Source organism: Mandrillus leucophaeus, unplaced genomic scaffold (genome assembly GCF_000951045.1).
Source record: "Mandrillus leucophaeus isolate KB7577 unplaced genomic scaffold, Mleu.le_1.0 Scaffold892, whole genome shotgun sequence".
Taxonomy (NCBI): Eukaryota; Metazoa; Chordata; class Mammalia; order Primates; family Cercopithecidae; genus Mandrillus; species Mandrillus leucophaeus.
In genome coordinates this window covers 644,417-653,894 of record NW_012109719.1, presented here as the reverse complement: position 1 = coordinate 653,894, position 9,478 = coordinate 644,417, and the positions used below count along the sequence as shown (strand labels likewise).

General features: G+C 37.0%; 1 protein-coding gene across 2 annotated transcripts in view; it reads left to right on the top strand.

Annotated features, from left to right (window-relative positions):
• The first annotated feature begins 480 nt into the window (after positions 1-480).
• The window catches only part of SLCO1A2 (solute carrier organic anion transporter family, member 1A2), a 139,373-nt gene continuing 130,375 nt past the window's right edge, over positions 481-9,478 (top strand). For both annotated transcript variants that reach the window (XM_011969466.1, XM_011969469.1), the window contains exon 1: positions 481-586. The gene's annotated coding sequence lies outside the window, so the exon portion shown is untranslated. The remainder of the gene's footprint in view (positions 587-9,478) is intronic.

The following is a 9,478-nucleotide window of genomic DNA, read 5'->3' as shown; positions in this document are numbered from 1 at the left end:
TATTTCTATTTATTTAGAAAAGATAAAGATTTTAATAATTTTATGGGTTTTCTTTGGTCCAGTAAGCATGATAGTTTTTCTTAATTCATGCAAGATGAACTTCAGTATAAAATTTTGTATTCTTCTTCATACAGTTGCACATTTTTGTTAAAGTTTTCTGGGGTACTTTATAGTTCGATTGTTATTGTGAATGCTATTTCATTTTTATTTTACTTTTTGTATTATACTGCCAGTATAAAGAAAAGCCTTTGGTTTTATATATTTTGTATCATGTTTCTGTATCAAGTTCTTTTATTAATTACAATATAGGAACTTTTTTGTGTTTTGCAAGTATTAGTAATTTTCTATAACTAAATATATTTTGTTTTTAAATTTACAATATTTACGTATTAATTTCATTTTCTCATTTGCTTGTATTAGCTAATGCAAGAAATATCAAAACAGTGATGAATAATAATGATATTAGCTGGCAACCTTTATTTGTTCCTGATTTCCATGAGACTAGCTTGGTTATTTCACAGCACACTTATGGTGCTTTGTTAAGTGCCTGCTATGTTACTATCATCATCTTCTTCCTGACAAGATGGTAAGCAATTGTTAGCAAAATACTAGTGGAAGGATCTGTTATTTTATGTGAATTAAGCTTTTTAGCCATTGGTATTAGTGGCTTCAGTGTACCACCCACTCTCAGGTGTTGAAAAATATCTAAATATATATATAAAAAATGTTATGCAAGCCTCTTGCTGGGATAATTTACTATTCCCCAGGACCAGCATTCTAAGCACTTTTTCTTCTCTGTGCACAGCTGATTTTGTAGAGGTGGCCATATTACCTTGTTCAGGAATAGCTTGCTGTAACTGCGGTATGTCTCCCTGCACATTTCTTTTTCTTGTGTTTTGTTTTTGTTTTTGTTTTTTGGTGTGTGTGTGTGTGTGTGTGTGTTATTTCTGAGACAGAGTCTCACTCTGTCACTCAGGCTGGAGTGTGGTGGTATGATCACAGCTCACTGCAGCCTCTACCTCCTGAGCTAAAGAGATCCTCCCATGTCAGCCTCCCTAGTAGCTGGGACTACAGACATGCACCACAACTTCTGGCTAATTTGTGTGTGTGTGTGTGTGTGTGTGTGTGTGTGTGTGTGTGTGTGTGTATAAAGATGGGGTGTCATCATGTTGCCAAGGCTGGCCTCAAACTTCTGGACTTAAATGATCTGCCCACCTTGGCCTCCCAAAGTGCTGGGATTACAGACCACTGCACTGGCCCAATATTTTATACAGTTGCTGAGCCACTAAGGCAAGCTGACCAGAACGGGAAGAAAGATGTACATAGACACTGTCTTTTGAAGCACTGTCTTGTGCATGGGCCCATGTTTCTTTCTTGAAATCTGGGAGCACCTAATCTGGAAAGGGGGTTTACAGACACCCTAGATTTATATTTTCTCTACGAAGGTCACTGTGCAATGTTGAACCATGGCTGTGCTCTGCTTATTGCTAGATTGATACAAGGTTTATTATCAGTTCTGTTATTATTTTATAGGGGTAAGCACTAGGAAATATGTTTACATGAAGATGTTGTTGAGGGAAGGCATTTTACTATAGTAATGTTACTTGGTTATTTGAACCCTCTATAGTTATATGTCAAAAATCAAATTGTATTGCAATATCAAAAATTACTGTCAATTGATACGCTGGTTTGCTTTCAAGTTTGTTGAAAACATTCAAAATTTTTACAGAAAAATACTTTAGTTACTAGAATCTTTCATTTTGCTGATTTCTGAGAAATATGCCTTACAATTTTATCTAGATTGAAAAAAGGATTACTAACTGTATCTGTTTATCTCTTATAGTCACCTTGTTTTTGAAGCCACACATAGATTATATCAGCCTAAAAAAATTAAATTGGACATTGTCTATTGCAGAACTTTCTTTGATAAGCTGAGCAAAGATTTATTTATCTTTGCCAAATTAAAAATTTTTAATCTGGCTGGTCTCTAAGCAGCTTCAAAAATCTTGACAGAGATTATCTCAGAAATAAATATTTTTGAGAATTTTATATCTATATTGATTAGAATTTCTTTCACAATTAAAAATGGTTATGTTTCTTATTATGCATCTAGTAGAATCAGAGTTTATCATTCTCTGAACAGGGGTAATTAATCTTAAATAAAGGAAACTGGTTTTCTAAGGTTTAATGCATTGTTACCTAGATTGCTTTTGGGGAAGCAATGAAAATCACTGTGCAGTGTGAACCATGTCTGTGTTCTACCTATTGCTAGATTGATAGAGGGTTTATTATCAGTTCTGTTCTCATTATGTGATCTTGATCTTTATCTGCATATATATATATATATATATATATATATTCTGATTTTAAGTGTACAATGAAATCTTCTGTTGGAAAATTAACTACAAAACATAAAGTATTTGGCCAGTGCTAAACAGGAGACTTAGAGGAATATGGTCTCATGTGATTCTACCCCAGGAGGCATGAATTATTTGATTATAGGAGAGGAGGATGAAATATGCCACAGTAAGATTTAGAATCGGTGAGAGATAAGTCCTTCCTTTTGTAACATTTGAAAAGGAAATTATGCAGAGGCCAAGGGTTGGGAAAGAAGGACTAGCATGATGACTAAACTTAAGATACATTTTCAGAGAGGTTGGCTTTTCAAAAGGGTCTACATGGAAAATGAAGAATTGAAAGTGACTTCTCTTAAAACTATTCATGTTCATGTACCCCTTGGAAAATTTTATGCATTCTAAATATTCATATACCTTGGTTTGGAGAACCTGTTTTTGACCACCTAGGGAACTTGTAAAATAAAGTTGTAAAATATACAAGAACAGGGTTTGTGAAAACTCTCATTGCCAGCATGTGTAACAGGTTGTACAGGTAGAGAGGTGCACTAGAGATCAAAGGGTAGAGATAAAGATAAAAGTCGTTTCTGTAGAGAGAGTTGTGCTGTGAGTCCCACTTTCACTTCTGTTAGGGAAAGGTAAGCTATTATTTCTTCTGATTTAAAGCCTAGGGAGCACAACTTTAAGTTTGCTCAGAGTGCTTATATTTGTCCTCTGCAGTTTGGGAGACACAGGGGACTGGCGTCCAATTCATATTTAAGAAATTCAAGAAGTCTAAAAGGCAAAAGGCTGTGGCTGGATCCACCTGCCAGGAGGTGAATTGAAGAGAAGGCCACATTTTAAAAAGAGCTTCACGCCAGCCAGCCATGGGTTACCCAGAGCTAGTTTGGGGCTGTCTTACATCCAGAATGATTGGGTCGTATGGAGTGGTGATGGGAGTTTAGTAGAAAGAGGCTAAAAGTGTAGGTTGAATATCTAAAGTTGCAGGGAGAAATTGGATGTGATAGTCAGAGGAGATGCATTTACCCTGCCAAAGATACTGCAGGTGTCAGACCATGAATGAGGGGTGGGATCTCCAAAGAATTCAAGAAAGTGGCCTTAAGAGAAAGAGTCAGTTTTAGATACTGCCCTGGGCAAAGGAATCAAGGAAGACATTTCTTCCTTCATTAACTCTTCCCCTTTAAGTTTCAACTCTAGAGGAGATAGAACAGCTTTGTTCAATTGTAGGAGAAAAAGGAAGGCAGAAGGAGAGAAACTAGGATGAAAAATAGAGAAATAACCTAGACCCTCTTTCTCAAATGTAGACTTTGGACCTGATATAGTGGGAGGGAAGGAGATTTGGTTTACATAAAGTGCGAAGTGAACTAGACATATTAATCCAGAACTGCGCCTTTTGGGGGAACTAAAAGTGACCAGAAGGCTTTTTTTTTTTTCTTTTGAAAGTCAACGGAAAGTAGTGCAGCCTGTTTGAGATTACAGTTAGTGTCAGTGGAATTAAAAAAAAAAAAAAAAAAACTGGTCCTATAAAATGAATTTGATAGGCAGTGGAGGAAGAACTAGCCTCTTTTCTAATATCACCATATACATCCCATTTGTTCAAGTTACCTGCGCCTACTATCCTTTTCAAATGCAAATATTGCTTGGGAGTACAACAGTGCATTATCACAACTTTCGAGTATTTTTCAATAACACACCTCTTTCGGTAAATATTGTCGTTATGCTCAGAAAGACACTAGAATTATAATTTTTCCTTCTGCAACTCTCCTCACTTTGGCATGCTGTTACTAGTTTTTCAGGTTATATATATATTTTACCATTTAACTTACAGACAACTTCATGAATCATGGAATAGATTTTGTTTCAGAGGCATGTCATCATCTCCATGAGATAGAAATTGATAAGGACAGTCAAAGCATTTGAATCAAATTTGGGCTCCTCTATAAATGGATATTTTCAAAGGAGAATTCATCACTTATAATAATGCTGTAAATCTTGGTGTTAAAATCCATGCTAAATGGGACTCATTGGTAAGGCTGTCTAATATCTAAATTCAGTATGAACTATAATGTCAGAAAAATCTTTGATTTTGCTGTAATATTTTGTTACATTTACATGGAAAATTTCAGAAATTTATACATTTTAAATCTCTTGAAATCGTTATTTCTTGTAAGACAGCCAAAACAAATAAGTGTTCAAAGACATGTCCTACCTTTGAAATGGGGACAGAAAATAAAAAATGGCTTAGGGGTTGCTTAATACTGCTACTTAGTGGCAGAACAAGGACAAGACAGAGCTGAAGGCTGACAACTTTTCAGTTAATTTGTCTAGCAGCAGGAGCTACCAATTATTGAAATTTGTAACATTTCAGGCTCTCTAAGAGGGACTTTACATAATTTATCTCATTTTTTATATGCTATGTGGATATATAATCTTCTTAGAATTCAGCAAAAGAAGATTTAGATATCTCCTATTTGAGTCAATTCTAGGAAGCCTAAGAGATCTACCAAGATGGCCCCTTGGCAATCACCAAAGCATCAGAAATATTTCTGTTATTTGGATTTAAAAGTTAGTATGAATTCCATTGTTACAGTAGCAGCTTGAGTGTTCCAAAATGTCAACCAAGTGCAATATATGATGTAAATGTTTGCAAGACAGGAAAAAAAATAGGAAAATGTAGACTGGGAAATGTTGTTGGGGGAAATCAGAAGTTGGAGAATAGAAAATAGTATCTTTATTCTTCCACAACCTCCTGCATTGCGTTTTACAAACCTTATCATCATTTTAACTATAAATATATTTGTATTTCAGATTTTCAAAAGGCTATCTTTCACAAGTTTACCTTTTTTTCCTTTCTGTGGACATTAGACACAGTCTAAGGTCCATATGACGATGTTTTTGAGTAAAATAAAGTATGCAACAGTAATTTAGAAACTCAAAACTATATAAGTTTACTTAAGTTTGGCCTGTATGGTCAGATGCCTCCTGACACTACAAATATCTTTCTGTGATTTAAAATTTTCTATAAAACTCTAGAAATAAATAGCTGGTAATGTGAACATAGTTCACCAGCATTTTTGTCTTACAAATCACACATTTTTGATAGTAACTATCTACGATCCCATCTATTTTTATAAGAATATAACATGGTAATCTAGTGTAACAGTATACATGTATTTGCATTTTAAAATGAAGAAACAGTATGTAAATATTAGGCTGGTGCACAAGTAATTATGTCTTTTAGCCATTAAAAGTAATTTAATTTTAACGTAAAAGTTCATTAGTAATATAATTATATACTATAATTAGTAATATAATAGCATTATATAATAAAAAGCCCATAGGAAGCATTTTATTTTGAAGAAGAAACAAGATAGTTTACTTTTCCTATTCATTTTCTTTCTTGTATCTCTGTGGGTGCATGATTTTTTTTCTTCATTTCTTAGTGGCACTTATGCCATTGGTGATTTGTATGTGTGTGCCTACTCTTTATGCTGTAAATCTTGGTGTTAAAATCCATGCTAGATGGGACTTACTGGTCGGGCAGTCTAATAGCTAAGTTCAATATGAACTATAATGTCATGTCAAAAAATCTTTGATTTTGCTATAATATATTTTGTTCCATTTACATGAAAAAATAAGTTCTTCATATGGATATGGAAGAGTACAGAGGTTAGACTGTGTGTTGAATTTCTGGTTTCCAGTTGGCACACTGATCATTTGTTAACTTAGGATCTTAGCTTATGAATAAATCTTATCTGCATTGGATAAGACTTAATAAGTCTTAATCTGCATCTGGATCTTAACTTGTTAATAAGTCTTATCTGCATAACATTTTGGCCATATTTGTGGGTATTTCTACAGACTAAATAAAGTTTTAAATATATATTTATAAGAAAAGTGAGAAAGCAAAACGTGTAGGTGGTAATAACATAAGCTTTGCAGAGGGTAATTTCCAGATACAAACATACAGTACAATGTACCTGTAATAATTATAACTATTTTTGACAAGTAAATTGATATCTTGATGCCTTCCTCTACTATAGATGAAAAAACAATTTACCTCAGATTACTGGTCACAGTGACCCTAGCTCATATTTGGTTGTAAAGTAGTACATTACTCATTTTAGGTTATTCAGCTCCTAAACTCGCATATATTGACAGGGCAACGTGTACTACAGATGTAAGAGATTTTAAAGCTATTGAAGAGGCTCAGTACATTATGTCTTAAAAATAGTCACATTTAAACATCCATTGGATTGCTGTATTATGGTATTTATAATGATGAGGTACAAAAGGGGCTAGGTCTATGTTTGCATGTACTCTGGAAGACAAATCCTACACTTGCAACATTTTACCAGTTGCAGCTATTAGAATTTCCTAAACATCTTGACCTGTGGGCTTACATATTTCCTTATTTTTTTTTCCAGAAGTCTTAGAATCAAGAAAGGGCCTTATATGAAAGTAGTGAAGTGGCATAATATTTTTGAGCACTTCATGCTTTGGTCAATGCCACAGGATCCTAGAATTTTAGTTAATGATTACAGTTAAAAATTACTAAAGTGTTGTATTGCTAGGGGTATGAGTCCATTTTCATACTGCTATGAAGAAATAACCAAGATGGGGCAATTTATAAAGAAAAAGAGGTTTAATGGACTCATAGTTTCACATGGCTGGGGAGGCCTCACAATCGTGGTGGAAGAAGAAGGAGGAGCAAAGGACATCTTACATGGTGGCAGGCAAGAGAGAAGCACAAAGGAGCTGCCCTTTATACAACCATCAGATCCTGTGAAATGTCACTATCACAAGAAGAGCATGGGAAAAACCTGCCCCCATGATTCAATTACCTCCCACTGGGTCCCTTCCATGACACATGGGGATTATGGGAGCTATAATTCAAAATGAGATTTGGGTGGAGACACAGCCAAATCACATAATTCTGCCCCTGGTCCCTCCCAAACCTTATGTACTCACATTTCAAAATACAATGTGCCCTTCCAACAGTCCCCTAGAGTCTTAACTCATTTCAGCATTAACTCAAAAGTCCAAGTTCGAAGTCTTATCTGAGACAAGGCAAGTCCCTTTTGTCTATGAGCCTGCAAAATCAAAAGCAAGTTACTTCCTAGATACAATAGAGGTATAGGCATTCGGTAAATACACCCATTCCCAATCAATGGGAGAAATTGGCCAAAACAAAGGGGCTACAGGCCCCACATAAGTCCAAAATCCAATGGGCAGTCATTAAGCCTTAACATTCCAAAATGATCTCCTTTGATCCATGTCTCATATATAGGTCATGCTGATGCGAGAGGTGGACTTCCATGGCCTTGTACATCTTCACCTCTGTGGTTATGTAGGATACAGTGCTCCTCCTGGCTGATTTCACGGGCTGGTGTTGAGTGTCTGTGTCGTTTTTCCATGTGCACGGTACAAACTGTTGGTGGATCTACCATTCTGGAGTCTGGAGGACAGTGGCCCTCTTCTCACAGCTCCACTAGGCAGTATCCCACTGGGGACTCTGTGTGGGGGGACTCCAACCCCACATGCTCCTTCTGCACTGCCCTAGCAGAGGTTCGCCATGAGGGCCCTGCCCCTACAGCAAACCTCTGCCTGGACATCCAGGCGTTCCATACATCTTCTGAAATCTAGGTAGAGATTCCCTAACCTCAATTCTTGACTTCTATGCACCCGTAGGATCAATACTACACAGAAGCTGCCGAGGCTTGGGGCTTGCATCCTCTGAAACCACAGCTTGAGCTGTATCTTGGCCCCTTTAGCCACGACTGGAGTGGCTGGGATGCAAGGCACCAAGTTCCAAGTACACAGCAGGAGAGCCCTGGACCTGGCCCTGGAAATCATTTTTCCTCCCTAGGACTCAGGGCCTGGGATGGGAGGGGCTGCTGTGAAGGTCTCTGACAAGCCCTGAAGATATTTTCTCCATCATCTTGGTGATTAGCATTTGGCTTCTTGTTACTTATGCAAATGTCTTCAGGTGGCAAGAATTTCTCCCCAGAAAATGGGTTTTTCTTTTCTACTGCATTGTCAGGCTGCAAGTTTTCCAAACTTTTATGCTCTGTCACCTCTTGAATGCTTTGCTGCTTAGAAATTTTTTCCATCAGATACCCTATCTCTCTGAAGTTCAAAATTCTCTAGGGCAGGGGCAAAAAACCACCAGTTTCTTTGCTAAAGCATAGTGAGAGTCACCTTTGCTCTAGTTCCCAAGAAGTTCCTCATCTCCATCTGAGACCACCTCAGCCTGCACTTCATTGTCCATATCACTATCAGTGTTTTGATCAAAGCCATTCAACAAGTCTCTAGGAAGTTCCAAACTTTCCAACATTTTCCTGTCTCCTAAGCCGTGCAAGTCTCTAGGAATTTCCAAACATTCTCACATTTTCCTGTTTTCTCTTCAACCCTCCTAACTATCCAACCTCTGCCTGTTACCCATTTCCAAAGTTGCTTCCACATTTTTCCACATTTTTAGTTATCTTTACAGCAGCGCCCCACTAATCCTGGTACCAATTTACTGCTTTAGTCCATTTTCATACTGCTGTGAAGAAATATCTGAGACTGGGTAATTTATAAAGAAAAAGAGATTTAATGAACTCACAGTTCCACATGGCTGGGGAGGCCACACAATCATGGCAGGTGAAGGGGAAGCAAACACACCTCTTACATGGCAAAAGGCAAGAGAGAAGTACAGGGGAATTGCCCTTTATAAAACCATCAGATCTCGTGAGACTTATCCCCTATCATGAGAACAGCATGGGAATAATCCACCACCATGATTCAATTACCTCCCACAGGGTCCTTCCCGCAATATGTGGAGATTATGGGAGCTACAATTCAAGATGAGATTTTGCTGGGGACACAGTCAAACCTTATCACTAGGTATTGTTATATGCTAAGGGCTTTTTATACATTATTTCATTCTCATATATTTGCAAGGCAGATTTTTAAAAATATATAAATAATAAAGTTGAAGCAAAAAGAAGTCAAGATATGTATACAAAGTTTTAAAAAAGAGCCAGGGCCGGGCGTGGTGGCTCAAGCCTGTAATCCCAGCACTTTGGGAGGCCGAGACGGGCGGATCACAAGGTCAGGAGATCGAGACCATCCTGGCTAAC